This window comes from Ochlerotatus camptorhynchus, unplaced genomic scaffold, assembly GCF_037179485.1.
Source record: "Ochlerotatus camptorhynchus isolate MF236.1 unplaced genomic scaffold, CSIRO-AGI_Acam_v1.1 ptg000086l, whole genome shotgun sequence".
Taxonomy (NCBI): domain Eukaryota; kingdom Metazoa; phylum Arthropoda; class Insecta; order Diptera; family Culicidae; genus Ochlerotatus; species Ochlerotatus camptorhynchus.
The window spans coordinates 3090603-3106249 of NW_027040576.1; the positions used below are offsets into that span (position 1 = coordinate 3090603).

Sequence of the window (15647 nt, forward strand, 5' to 3'; positions counted from 1 at the left end):
CATATGTGACATATGGACTTCAACCAGACTCCAGGAAACCTGTATGTGACTGTCAAGAATAAGTGTGATGTTTCTTCCAAGAACCTCCGGACACAGAAGATGTCGAAGATCGCCAAGAAGTTCTTATTTTGGCAAGCGATTTGTACTTGCGGAAAGCGGAGTACACCTTTCGTTACCGCGAGCACCATGAATAGACAGGTGTATTTGGAAGAGTGTCTCGAAAAGCGGCTTCTCCCTCTCCTGAAGGCTCACGACGGTCCAACGATCTTCTGGCCGGATTTGGCATCATGCCACTACACGAAGGACGTGCTAGAGTGGTATAAGGTGAATGATGTCGATTTCGTGCTGAAAGATCTGAACCCCCCAAATACTTCGGAACTGCGACCAATAGAAAAATACTGGGTCATTATGAAGGAGCACCTTCTAAAACGGCCCAAAGTGGTGAAGAATTTAGAAGAAATGAAGAAAGCATGGGTTAATATGCAAAAAATTATCGATTCTGAGGTCGTGCAGAACCTTATGGCTGGGGTTGAGGCCAAGGTTTGCGAATTCGGATATAAAGGTGAAATAAATTAATTGAATGATGCCAAAACTAACTTTCATTGTTTCTTTTTACTTCCTGAAAAGTTGGTGATAATCGGATAAAAACTCGAATTTTGAGAATGAATTTTGTGTGTGCGGATTTTAAACGGTACACCCTTTATTGTTGTTATGCCATTGTTATGTACATCATACAGAAATACAGGTAAATAAAAGTAGAATACAGAAATTTGGACAAATTCGTGGATTGCATGGTGTGATGCAGAGTTGATTATAGAAGAGTTACGCAGAGTGAAGCTTGCAACACTGATGTCGATCAATGGACATTTTATTATTTTGGCGACCTTTGTTTTTGTTTACACCTCGGATGACTTCACCTGGGTTGTGAAAGTTTTTTCTAGTCTCGATAACAATACTTCCCACGCAACAGAGTCAGTTTGTTTACTATGCTCGAAAGGTAGACCATTTGACAGATCGATAGGTAGATTTGGGTTTGAGTCTGCGTAACTCTACTATTATCAACTCTGGTGTGATAGTTTATCAAATCTTATAAAGCAGTTGAAGATGAAGATCCAAAATATACCGTAAAACGGGGTATCTTTGATAATGCGGGAAACTTTTATTGTAGAATAAAATGATTAAATTTGCTATTTTCTCTAAAGAGTGTCCACCTTAAAATTCGGACACTTTTCTTTGAGTGTAGTTTTTGAAATATTTCATGAACCGCTGAAACGTTTCACTTATATGACAGCTGAACTGCCTATAATCTCATATCAGTCCCATATGGAAAAAGTAGGCATTGGGAAAATGGCAGTTAAAGTTACGAAGTGCAATTCCCATGTAAATATTTGAAAAATCATAGTAAATTAATTGATATTTTATTTAAGATGAAACCACTTACAATGAAGCTTGCATGTTTGGTTATATCAGCAAAAAATGTGGCGATCCAAAAAGCAGAACCCTAACTTGACCTCTGGACGATCGAATTTTAGGATGGGACTGATATGCGATTACTTTGCTTGATGGGACAAACTGACTTGATGTTGTTTTCACATTTTTCATGATCAAAGTCCGCAGTTTTATCACGCAATATGAAAGTAGATGCCAATTGATAGTTGATAACGATGTTATCTTAAAATTGACGGAAATCCATATGGGACTCATATGCGATTATAGGCAGTGAAGCTCTTCACTTTATTTTGTGGTATAACATGTTTACATTCTTAAAAGGTAAAAGGGCGCCGAATCAAGTGGAAGTACGTAAACGCATTCTGTACGAACGGCAGCAAAATCCAACGTGGTTCCTACGCGATGTCGTCAAAAAGCTAAAACTGCCAAAGAGTACCATGTTTATTATGTGCAAATCGTTTGACCAGCGCTTAAGGTTCTACAAAGGGTAAGTAATTTTGCGTTCTTCTTCTTTTTTTAAATATCATAAAATCATCATCATTAGTTTACACATACATTCATATATTATGAATACGAAAATTTAAAACTTGTATTTCGTGGGTAAACACGAAAATTTCCTGGGTAAAACACATTCACTGTATTTACTTACATGTGTTTTTTTCGAAGTATAGCACAATTAAACGCAATCGAATACACGAAACTCAAAACAACTGCTTCACAAAACTCTTGGTGAACAAAATTCATCACAAAGAAAACCATTTCTACTTTACTGCTTTGCTAGCAATCGTGAAAGTATCATTGAAACAGCGGTGCCAGATGTATTGCCTCTAGCAATGAATTTAAGTTTATTAAAACAATTAATTGCGAAATCTGCCTTATTAACATAGATGAGTGGATGTATTTAATGGTGGATAAATATCTAAAACTGATTAAATAAAACATAAATGACCATTTTAAACATTTTACCGGTCCAATTAAAAAAGTCACAGAAGATTGAATTCAACACTAACAGGGTTGATGGCAGCAGTGCACGTAGCCTGTTATACACTTTCCCGCTCAGGGGTGTAAACAAACTTGCATACAGCGCAGTCTGGCAGTGCTTATGTTTTGTCTGCTACATTCTTATCCACTAGATAGTGTGACATCACATTTGCTGTTGTATTGAAATGAAGGAAGAAAAGAGATGGTTAAGTTTTCCTCACCATACCAGTTGATATTTATGAAAAATGGGCAGTTTTGGCGTGGGGACATGCACTTCCAATGAATTTTACCAATACATTTAAAAAATGATGATCGAAGAATATTTCAAAAAGAAGAAGTAAACAAAATAATGACCCTTTGTAGAACCTTAACTGTGGATCGGAAGGTTGGAAGCGGAACAACTTCGTCTAATAAAAAGGTACTGGGCTCTGGTTAAGCGGAAACTATTCGAAACAAAGAGGAAAGCAAATGGCATCAATGATTTCAAGAGGAGGGTAATAATAGGGTAATCCAGGGCAGTAAGGTATCTGATGATACTGTGCGGATCCTGATGGCGGGTATCCTACAGAAAGTTGGAGAATTTTACAGACAATATAATTAACATTTAAATAAGCTTCGTTTGCCATAGATGTAAGTCTACTTTAATGAAATTAACAATCGGTTTTGTAGTATTTATGTGTAGATTTTTTCCCGACATTATCTTAGTGTCCGAAATTTAACGTGCACAGGCTTTATTTCTGAATTTGAAACATTGATTCCATTTTGTAGCTAAGATTACCTATGATATCGTATAGAGTTTTTATATAGTATGCATGAAAATCAGGAAAATCTGCGGTCCTTATACAAACATTCACTATACAAACGAATGTCTGTTTCTCCGATGCTTTCAGACTACAATTCGGTAGCTTTATTATCATAAACAATATTGTAGCTTTAAATTTTGCTCTTCAGCAAACAACCATCATCACTCACCAACTTCAGACACTAGATGTTGCTATGACCATTGTCCCCAAATTACATTGCTATCACGCACATTTATTCAGCTAACCACTTCGGACGCGGCTCAAGTCGCTTCCACCAGTTCCGAGGCAAAGCGATTGCCATCGCACCCACAACACAACTGTGAACCGTAACCGACATCTGCCAATATTGGACTTGAATTTCCCATTTCATCCACCTGCTGCCGGGATGTTCTCTCCATCATCATTATCATCGCTATCATCAGTTCAGTGGTGGACAAACGGCAAACGTTTAAAGTTTCGTAAACACATGTTATCAAATAACAAGCAATATTATGGTCGTTTGATATAAGATTACTACAGGCTCATTCCAGCAAACGTCTAGACTCTAGATGCTTGGACAATGACACTAGTTGCGCCGATTAAACGCCCAATAAAGTGATTACACATGACAAAAAAATCTGAGGTTTAGCATGGAAAATATCTTCGTATTCAATGTTTAACGGCTGTCATAAATAGTTTGAAGTCGCACTTCAAAAGGAACCACACGTCAATTGTTGGCAATTTGGCGGAATAGATGTTTCAATCGCATTGATACCAATAATTGGGTGCTATAATATTCAATTGCACCGTGTCAATCGTAAGAAGAGCAGGAAGCAATTGATTTGCAATTGATGTCATTCTTGTGTCTACTCTGAATTGGCGGTATCATGATCGCTACAATCGCACAATGATGCGCTGCGAACTATTTCTACTACTATGTATAGAGTGTAATCGATTTTCGCTAGTGGGTTTTTCCAGTTTCAACTCTAATGACAATACATCAGTACCGTGCACAAGATCTGTCAAGAGAAGCTAAAGAGGCGTGGACCGTGCATTTTCAATAATCTGAACACTTTGTAATTTGAACCCCGCTAATCAGCACGGCTTGCAAACTGAAAATAGTGCAAATGTCATTTAGCACATGGAATGAAACGAAACTCCGTTAACCGTTAACGCCCAACTCTTTTTTGGCCTCCGGACAATGCGGATTATTCTCACACTATTTGAAAACAAGATGTTAAGGGTATTCCAAGGATTATTCTAGTGATATTGGAAACATAATTTACAATCCCTGTTTATATTACGACATGATAAAAGAAAAAATGCTGATCAATAAATAGATCACTGGGCGTTAATGGGTTAAAATCTATTTAAATTAATTGTCGTTCAGATTAGCGGGGGTCTACGGTAAACAGATGCATCGTCGATTTGAATCGGCAGACACTGACGACGACTGCTATTCTCGGTTGGTGTTAACTAGATCCAATTGTCACCGAGAGAATGTCTACGAAAATCGGAATGAATTCCGGCTATACATATGGGTATATATATCAGCTATATACTCCTGCTGAATAGCAACATGTTTCATCAATGATTCAGTGGATGGATGTTAATTGATAAACATAAAATTAGCACCAAACATTTGTATCAAGCAGCATTCGGTGACTTGCGCCAAGTATCCAATCGTAAATTTAATTGTTTCGTGATGCCATGACGAAGAGAAGTTTCCGGAATTTCCAGTGCAATTCAAAGTAAAAACTGTGCACAGCGTGAACTTATGCAAATCATTCCCAATCACACCATTTAAACCTCGATTTACACTTGATGAATAACTCAATGCTCGACTGAATCTGCATGCAAATTATAAGCTGTTTGCTAGCCCAGTTTTCAAACTCACTCGCAAACACTGAAAATAGTTATCCATTTTTAAATTCAAAAACGACCAGTGACGCACGCTTCGGTGCGACAAAGGAAACCCCGATATGAAAATTTTCCATAATACGCATTAGTGTAAGTAGGAACTAGGATGGGTAGGGACCCCCCATATGCGTGGAAAATTAAATTGGGTGATATAATGGTGTGTTCAGATCTGAGCGTGCATTTGCATTGAAATGAGAGAGACAACTAGTACTTCTCTCCCTCTTATGCGGTCGCAAAATCTAGCCTGCGCGTGAAATATCGCTCAGGACAGAATTCACCTTAATGGTAACTGGTCAAAAGGTCGAATGCAACTAAGGTGCTGTCCATAAACCACGCAGATCGCGTAGGACGAAGTTGACTAGTGTCTAATGCCATCGACAGACATGATTGTAGTACCAACCGGTGGAAACTAATGATTTTAAATTGGCTCATACTGGACTAGCCTATCGGTCCCAAGTACATCGATTAACGTCCCCCATTCAGGCCGAAATTATAGTACTACACTATGTTTGTTTTGATTTGTTTTGATTCGCTATGAAGGTTTGACAGATAAAATGAGGGATTCGTGGATTTTCTTATGTTTAGAGTGGTGCATCGATTAGCTTGGTACCGAAGAGAGTACCAGCACGTTGAGCACGTTTCTTCGGAACCTTCTGGTCTTAGAATTATCTCTATGCTATAAGGCTGATTGAGTGAATAGACCGAAATTGGAATCAAGGGTGTCCCAGAAAATGTAAGCACACAAGCCGCCATTTGCGTCCACTGATAACGTTTAGCAGCTGTACGACAATGTGTGTTGTTGTTTACATACTTGACAACAAGTCTGTATGCTGAAAGTGCATTTTTGCGATATAATCAAAATGCGAGTCAAATAGATCGTGCGAAAATGGTGCACTATTCCCAACCTGTCACTCAGGAAATTGGTGAAAATTAAGGAAGTCAATATTGGAGCAGTCCAAATCGCTATTCCGATGCTCGCTGAGGAGGTTTTCTTTCTGGACAAACAGATATCTGACCAAATGAAATACCGGTGGGACCTGTGCCCTGGAAGCTAGACTTGTAGATCACCCAATAAGAAAAGTGAGCAGCGAAATTAAAAATCGGAAAACTTTTGGCATGTTTAAATCAATCGACAAATAAAAATTGGCAAAAATTGTTGAACAAGAACTTTTGGTAATTTTTTTATGGAATTTGTACTAAGAAATAAATGTATGTTAAACCAATTTTTGGGAAAAAAAATTACAATAAAGCGTACTAGCAAAAAATGTTCTGAACATTCCAAAAATTTGCGTTTTTCAATAGCTTTTTTTCTTTCAAAGTGTTTTTGTTACTTCATACGTGAAGTTTACTATTTTCAGAGTTTATTGGAAATACACAACGAAAAGCTGCCCACAAGCAGCGAGCTGCAACCCACATGAGCGTCCATTCACCGAAGAAGGAGGAAGAAGCCGCACCGCTACTGATCGGATTCAGTAGCTCTTCGTGAGTCGCTGTGGGCCATCTATGCCAAGCGCGTCACCCTCGTTCCAAACAACATAAAATTCTCGCAATGACCGAATACCACATGACCATAGAGGTAACTCTAAGACTAGAAGGTCCCGAAATAACGTGCTCAACTTTTTGGCTCAGCTCTGGTACTCTCTTCGGTCCCAAGCTAATCGATTCACCCCTCAAAACATAGGAAAATCCACTAGCCCCTAATTTTATCTGTCAAACTTTCATAGCGAATCAAAACAAACATTGTGTAATAGTTGAATTTCGACTAGAATGGGGTACGTTTGCTTGGGACCAATAGGCTAGTCAAGTAGTGAGCCAATTTAAAATCGTTAGTTTCGTTTTGATTGTTGACATGACCTTGTCAATTAACCAGAAACACTTCGAATTAAGGTAAGGTTTTCTCCAGGACGCTAGAAAAAAGCAAAAAAAATCTCGTATTTATATGATTGATCGCGAATATTTCGCGATTGGAAAATTTTAGCAATAAATTCCTCCAATCAATTTTGGCTTTTTTTATTATCTATTGAATAAACAAAAAAAATCCGTGCGTTTTGTGCACAAAAATGCGTAATTTTATCATCAGAAAACGAGGCGTTTCCGTGATGGGAAAAGTGGTTGACCTAACACAGTTCCGGAGAACTTTGAGATTAGAGCGTAATTGATTTTGTAAACAAACACGTCATTTGCCGATTCCTCGCGAATTAAAGCTCAATCTAAGAAAATAATAACACAAACAGGTAGAGTAATGATTCCTTTATCATTTGGTATAGTTTGTTCGAGAGATTGTGCTTTTATTCGCGAGAAATCAGCGATTGACTTGTTTGTTTACAAAAGCATTTACGCCCAAATCTCAAAGTTATCCGGAGTTGCCAAATATTGATACCGAGCACGTAATCCTACGTCAAATCTACGGTCGTGTCTTGGATACAACCTGTTCCTTTTTTTAAGATCTAGGAAAATTTTAATATTGAGATCGGGAGAATGTTCAAAATCGGATCAGTAAAGTTTTCATACACTGAGATCTGGAAAATTTTATAAGAGGTTTGATTTGTATTAGTATCAAATCATTTAGAAAACTGGAGCTGGAAAGTAAGAATATTCACTTAGTGAAATTTACTTACACAACTCTGGAGGCGGTCTGGACCCCCAAGGACCCCCATAGCTCCGGCATTGATATTACTTAAACCTTCCTCAAGCCTTGCAAGCACGAATCAGGATGAATTTGCATAAATATAGCCAACCATGGCCGTTACGAGCTCCAATGCTCAGCGTAGGGGTATCGTTTGAAAATAATTAATATCACTATCAACCTTGAACAGTGAAACAAAGAACACGTCGACTATGGCAGCGGCGGTGCCGGTGGTGACTAAAGTAGGGAAAAGTGAAGAAAGTGAAACTGTAGCTTTTCCATCCTAACTCAATTCACACCGACGGGGAGAAGCCCGAGGCGGAAAAACCGACGTTGGTCAAATAGAATGAGGGTGATTACGAAACCACTTTTTCCACGAAAAATTCGTCACACACCCAACCAGAAAATGTCACATTTTGTTATGGTCTTGTAGAAAGAAAAATAGTGAAATCATATAAGATAGAACACATTTATCCGGAGAAGAATGCTTCCTCGCGACAGTAGATTTTAACACACAGCTGAATCATTTCACGTTAAAACCTATAACAACTAATGCATTTGCTGTTCGGTTTGAGTGTAGTTGAAAAAAGAATCCAATAATGTTGAAGTGATTTTCAAATGTTGCTTTCCCTCCATCCTAGGTTCATTGATTGATGTTGAAGCGAAAGACTAAGGTGGTTATGCAGGTCCGCTAATTTGATGAAACTGGATCTACAGCTTTAGTTTGCTTCTTTCTGGTACATGCGAACACATACACTGTAAACAAATGATACATTAAGGCATAGACATAGGCAATTTTGATTGGGATGGCGCCAGCAAAGTCTGACACATTTCAGAAATCAAAAGTGGTTGCAAATCAGTGCAAATAATGGAGGTTATCATTTCCCAAATCACATGCTTGAGATAATTGAGAAAGTATGAGAGTCAGCATCTGCACTACGGACACTCCAAGTTACTCTCCGTGGTTAGGGATAAAAATTGCTCTTGTCACTACCAATTATTGACAAATGGCGGGTGATATTGTCGGCCTGACAAATGAAGTCATGAATATTCCGGATGACACAGCGAACGTATAGCGAATTTTCCCACACCGCGCAACAAATCCGACAAATTGGATCGTTTTCGCTCGAACGAAGAGGATACAATATCTACAGGTATATCGTTATGAAACCACATAACGAAATCACAGACCTTTGATGGCTGCTTATTATCACTGATTTGACATCGCCACATCGCCTACCGACAATTGGCCATTGTGTGAGAAAGCACTGATACAAATCAGCATGTGGTGGCAAGTGAACACGTTTATGGCCCACAGAGATTCATCTTCGTTTTGGGATAGACCACTAGCGTGCACAGGAATCTTGTTAAGGAGGGGCAATTTTTTTCTATGGTGCATTTAATCTGGGGATGTGGAGTACTCCAAAGTGCGTGGGAGATGGTGCTGTCCACCCACCACTGTTTCCCTACTGTTTAATTCAGCTAATTTTATTTATTTTTTGCTCCGGTGGTGGTTCATCTTCTTCAATGCAAACTGCTTTCAGACAGCCAATGAAATTTGGTAATTTAATCCCATCCGTCGTGAACCGTCCCAAAGTACCGCCAGTCGGGGTGACAGAAAATCATTCCGAGCATGCAACATGTTTTAAAGATGATATAGGTAAAGTACAAGCCCGAATTTATTGCAACGCACATAAACAGCTGTAACTTTTTAACTACGGTAAAAAATGACTTGAAATTTTCAGAGAAGATTCTTAGACGATTTTTTTTAGTAAGACCAAGTTTCAATGGCACACTAATACCCACTTTTCAAGGGTATTTCAAGGGAATACAAAAGCTGTCTTTAGACTTTGTACAGTTGCGAAAAAGTCCATCCTCAGAATTCCTTGAGGTTCTATTCGAAATTTTTAGAACTCTGTGAGCTCTTTTGAAATTCTTCTCAGAAGTCCTCTGGAATTATTTTTAGATCTCTTCTTGACTTTTACTCTGAACACCTTGCAATTGAAATTCCCTTAGAGTTTTAGAAGAATTTTCTCAAAAAAAAAACTTTTCCCGGTTAGAGCTAGAAATTATCAGTACTCCCTTGAAATTTTCCTACAAATCCCTTTGGAATTTCACTCAAAATTTAATTTTCTAGAAATTCTAAAAATTAGAAGAATTTCCAGAATTTTCTTGGAATACTCCCCAGAAATCCTTTGGAACTGTCCTCAGAATTCAGTATCCTTGAGGTTCTTCTCGGATTTTTTCAGAACTCTCCTAAGAGCTCTTTTGAAATTCTTCTCAGAAGTCCACTGGAATTATATTTAGAAATCTTCATGATTTTTTCTCAGAACACATTGGAACTGAATGAGCTAAAAATTATCCTCGGCATTTGCTTGAAATTTTGCTTAAAATCCCTTTGGAATTTCACTCAAAATATGATTTTCTCGGTATTCTTTTCGAAATAATCTTGGAACTATCTGCAAGATGCACTAAAAATTATCCGCAGAATTTTCTTTGAATTCTCCCCAGAAATATTTTGGAACTGTCATAAGAATTCAATATCGTTTAGGTTCTTCTCGGAATATTTTTGAACTTTTTTTTTCAGAACCGCAAGGTGGCCAGTGAAATATTTCATTTTGAAATTCTCGGTTTTTCTCGGTTTTCCCGGTTTAAATCTTAAAAAATTCCCGTTTGTTAAAATTAAACAAGAAAACCTAATTGAACGCATTTTTAAAAACGTTCTGAATGGACAAAAAATGTGATTTAAGTAGATTCCCAAGATTCTGGGCGTTAAAATTTGAGTAGTATCTCAAACTGGAACTTTTTTTTTCAAAATTTGTGATTAATAACATTCTTTGTGATGCATGATTTTTAGTAAAAATAATTAAAATGTGAGATTTAGAAAAATTTTCAATATTTCAGATTTGAAAAATTAAATAAATATCAAACTTATGAGTCGTGGAGTCATAATTGTCACGCTCTGAGACTTGGAAGCATTTTAAGGGTTATAACAAATTACATAACAATCTATAGAATCTAGCGAACAAACCCTGGAATTTTTAGTAAATTTTAAAAGAATTTACAAGGTTGATTCCAAACAAATATTGAGAAAGATTCCCACACAGTTTTCGAAGGAAAAGTTTTGAGCAGATTTCCAAAATTATTCTGACATGAAAACCCTAGTAATTGTTAGATGAATTTGGAAGGATTTCTGTGGAGAAAAATGCAAATTCTGAATTAAATTGTTAGGTAATTTTAGAAGATTTAAAAAGGAGTTATCAAAAACAAAACATTGCGGAAAGTTCCTGATGAGATTTGTATGGGTATCGTGAAGAAAATTAGAGATGAATTTTAAGAAGAATTCCAATAGAATTATGATCAGAGTTCAACAAGAAACAGAGTTCTTAGATTGTGCTGGCAATAATTTAAACCCTAGTGCGAAAGATTCATCACAGAACTCCAACAAAATTTATTGCAAGAAATTTGCTGAGAATTAGAAAGAAATTCTTCAAAATGCTCAAAAGGGTTTCTAAATAAAATTTCGAAAGATTTCAGCTGTTTTGAATAGAGTTAAAAAAAATTATTGAAAATATTTTCAAAGGAATCAAAGTCTCCGGATAGGCTTAAGGGAATTCTAAGAAGCATTTCAATTAAATTCTTAGAAGGGGTTGCAAGGCAATTCCAAAAATAATTCAACGGCAACTATTACGCGGAGTGTTTTATGGTTTGTTTAAGAAAAATTTCAAGATAATTCAGAGCAGAATTCCAAGTTAATTCTGGAACTCATGTCATGAGAATTTTGAACAACGAAAAATTAGACCCCCGGAAAAGAATAATTCAGTTTCGGTTTTTACAAATATGTGTTTCCAAAGTCCAGCATTTTCAATATTTTCTTTTGAGAACCATGCACTTTACATCTGAAATTTAGACGACAAAAATAAATTTACAATATTGCTGAGTGATTAAATTCAAAAAACAATAACACGGGAAACTGAAGAAAATTATACAGCAAATAGAGCAAGACATTCATTTGGTAAAGGATCACTCTGTTTTAATGATTTCTCGCGCAACACGAGAAAAGGGCCTATTATTGTTGATCGATTCTCTTCATCGATTTTCTCTTTGGCGAATAGCCCGACTGCAAATGAATTTTCCATTGAGTGTGTTGTTGCAGACGCAAGCTAACATCATCTTCTGTCGAACTGAGCTGCGAGCTTAGCGAGAAATCCGCTTATGTAGCCGTGGTAAACCAAAGAGAAAGTCGATGAAGAGCATGGATCAACGAGGACAGGCCCTTTTCAAATGTTACGCGAGATTTATTCTGAAATTCTGATGTAAAAATTTGTTCCTATGGTATGGTTGATTAATTTTTCCGGTTCTCTCGCCGGATTCCCGGGTTTTTCCCGGTTTTCCCGGTTACTTTTCAAATTCCCGGATATTTCCCGGTATTCCCGGTTTTCCCGGTTTGCTGGCCACCTAGAGAACACCTTGGAATTGAAATTTTCCTAAAGTTTCAGAAAAATTTCCTCTGTATTCTCCAGAAATTCTTCTCGAAATGCGCTTGAAGTTATCCTCGGAACTCCCTTGAAATTTTTCTCAACATCCCTTTGGAATTTCATTCAAAATTTGACTCTTTCGGTATTCTTATCTTGGAACTATCTGCAGGATTCACTAGAAATTATTCGCAGATTTTTTATGGACTTATCCCCAGATATCTTTTCTTTTAGAACTGTCGTCAGAATTCAATACCCTTGAGGTTCTTCTCGGAAGTCAAGTTTATGTTGTCCGTCCATTCACCAAAACGTTGTAGTTTTTCTACCAGAAATGTTCAATAAAGCTTGCCCCTCCATTCACCAGAACTGTGCAGGAATTTATAATTCAGCTGGCCTCCCATGCAGCAGATTGTTGCAAATCTTACACCAGAAATTTTTAAAAACGAACTTGCCCCCATAAAATTTTACACCAGAAAATTTCAATTGATCAGAACGATGCAAATGTTTCACCGTTAATGTTAGCTTCGCCAATCTTCTGATTGGTGCAGATTTCCTTATAGCTTGCTTCTCCTATCATTAGAATGTTGCAGTTTGTCCCTATTTTAGACTTTTCATCATAAATTGCCAGTAAAACAGCTTCCCTCCAATCATCAGAATTATTATTAAAGTTTGTTTCTATATTCAGCGGTGCAGATTTTCCACCCGAAATTTCCAATATTGCTTAATTTTAAATAAAGCTTGTGCCATCATTTATCAGAGCAGTGCAAGTTTCCACCAGAAATATTCCGTTAATTTCATTTATCAGAGCAATGCAAATTTTGCACCAACAATTTTTAATAATGCATGCTCCTCCATTCACCAGAACGGTGCACCAAAAATTGTCAGTGAAGTTTGTTTCACCATGCACCTTTGTGGTTCAATTTTCAAGCTTTGTCTCTTCATGAACCAGAATGGTGCAAATTTTCCACCATAAATTTTCAATGAAGATTGCATTCATCAGAACGATGCAAATTATGCACCAGAAAAATTAATAAACCTTGCTTCTACATTCACCACAGTGTTGCGAACTTTCCACCAGAAATTTTCAGTAAAATGTGCTCCTCCAAATTTTTAGCGTGATTCAATTTTTACACCAAAGTTATTCATTTTGATTAGTCCCTCCATGTCCCTCCTCGATGATATTTTTGCACCGAAAATATTCAATAAAAAGCTTTTTCTTCGATTTACCATCACGAAGGCGAATTTTTTCAACCTTAAATTTACCCTCTTTTTTTAACCCTCCATGAACCACCCTGAAACAAAAAATTCACACCAGATTTTTTTTGTATGCACCACCTAATTGAAGTTTGTCATTTCATGCACCTTTTGGTGCAATTTTCAGGCACCATCTCAAAGAAATTGACGCAATAAAAGGATTTCAGTGGTCTTATTTTATAAATTGTATATATTTTACCTTCAATCCAAGATATCAAGAAATCAAGTTATTTTATATTATAATTTTGTAAATGTGACAATAAAAATCTTATTTATAAAAGGAGGGGCAATTGCCCCACCTTGCCCCACCCTGTGCACGCCAGTGGGATAGACTGATGGTGGATGGACGCATTTGGTCCAGAGTTGTGATTTATGGTATGAATGTCACGCTGTGGTTATTGAATTTCGTCCATGGGATTTTCTTTAGATAGTTTTTCTGGAGATATATGTATGCTCTTAGTTTGTCGAGATTGGAGCAGTAAACCTTATAGTGAATTTGTTTTTGATTCAGTTCTAACCTGGATCGGGTATCAAGGTTGTGCCTGCTTGTTGTCTGTCAAACGTCAGTTTGAAAGTTTGTTTTTTTTTTGTAATCTGGCTCGGGTTAAGGTTCGCACTGACAATAAGCTCGGGTTCGCAAGGGTTGGAACTGGTTCCAACCTGGACAATAAACAAATTCGCTATTAGTGAGTTTGAAAAATGCATGTGAATTTTTGCTTACTGTAGTTAACACTGATCATTTGACATGGAACTGGACGATGGAGTGGTATGACAACCGGAGTCTAGGAGGGATTAAACACTGTCATTTTCTTTATTCTACCGATTCGATTGTGGTGGTGTGAATTCTACTCCAACAGTTTCAGTGAGATTGAGGCGCCCTTCTTAACAAACCATCATGTAGGAAGCTTAATACGCATTGCGAATTGCGTTATCCGATTTGTTGGGTCGTTTCGTTGGAAGGAGATTCTTAAATTCTCGTTGATTTCGCGTAAGTGTCTCACTTACGGGTCCACCCCTCCGTTTTTGGCCCTTCATACAGCGATATTGCAAATTCAGATCGATAGCTCAAATATATCTTGCTATTTAGTGGAGCTGCATACAAGACAAGATCTTCGAAAGGATGTCATAAATTTCCACGATAGTTCATGTAATTTTAACATAATACAACTTTATACAACTTGCAGACAAAATTGTGATCAATTACATTGTTTGTGCTCAGTCTACCTTAACAGTATTACAGGGAAGTTTTACGCGACGATATTGATGTTTTCCTCTGCGTGTCCTCTGATCCCTATAGACCTATAAAACATGGCCTCTGGAAGCCATCTTAAAAATCATCGTAATCATGCAGATTTCAAAATTTTGCCCGGCGATGTATTTCTCAAACAAAGCCTTTCTTTTTTTTATTGATTCTATGGGTGATAAAAAGTCAAAGTTATACTCAAAATTGGTTTCACATGATTATGTCACGGAATCCCACGATTTGTTCATCAAGATAGGTAATCACACCTTTTTCTCAACAAGAACAAAAATCGTCAGCTAAGCTAGACGTAATGTTTCGACTTTGTATTCACAACTGAGTTCATTAGTGCCCGCGCATCTCTTATCAACTTTACTATCAGTTGATCTTTTACGCTCTGGGACTGCAAACCTAAGCTTCCTTATCAAGCATTCATTTCCTCGAACCAAGGTAAGGAACTGTAGCATGTAAATAAACGGAATAAAGGCTCTGGGAAAATGATTCAACACCGCCAGCTTGCGCAATATTTGTTTCAGCAAGGGATTTGATACTGCGTCATGCGTCAGCATTGACGGATGGGTTCGTCCATTAAATTAATGATACAACGGAACGTATGTCAAGCTGCTTTGGGCCAGCAACGGTTACTATAGAGAAGCGCAGAGACTGAAGCCAAAAGTTCCCAGAGCCGCTGTACTGCAAGTATTGCATTTGTATTCATTACAGAAAACATTTAAATCTAATTACATCAAAAACAGTACATTTTGACTATTATAAGCTTGATCTAGGTCGGTTTTAGTATACATATGCCATACGTAGCTAATGGAGATACATGTTGTCATTTCCGTAAGACATGTCTCATTAGGCTTAAAAGTCATTCGAACCGGGCTGAATCGGACAGATCTGGAACAAACTTGACTTCC

The 15647-nt window shown here is 37.3% G+C and overlaps 2 protein-coding genes across 3 annotated transcripts in view; one reads left to right on the forward strand and one right to left on the reverse strand.

The window, feature by feature from the left end:
- The window catches only part of chk (chaski), a 67912-nt gene that overhangs the window by 38831 nt on the left and 13434 nt on the right, over window positions 1-15647 (reverse strand). The gene's annotated exons all lie outside the window — the stretch shown is intronic.
- Window positions 1-15647, forward strand: part of LOC135698457 (uncharacterized) — a 202774-nt gene that overhangs the window by 32854 nt on the left and 154273 nt on the right. The window lies entirely within an intron of this gene.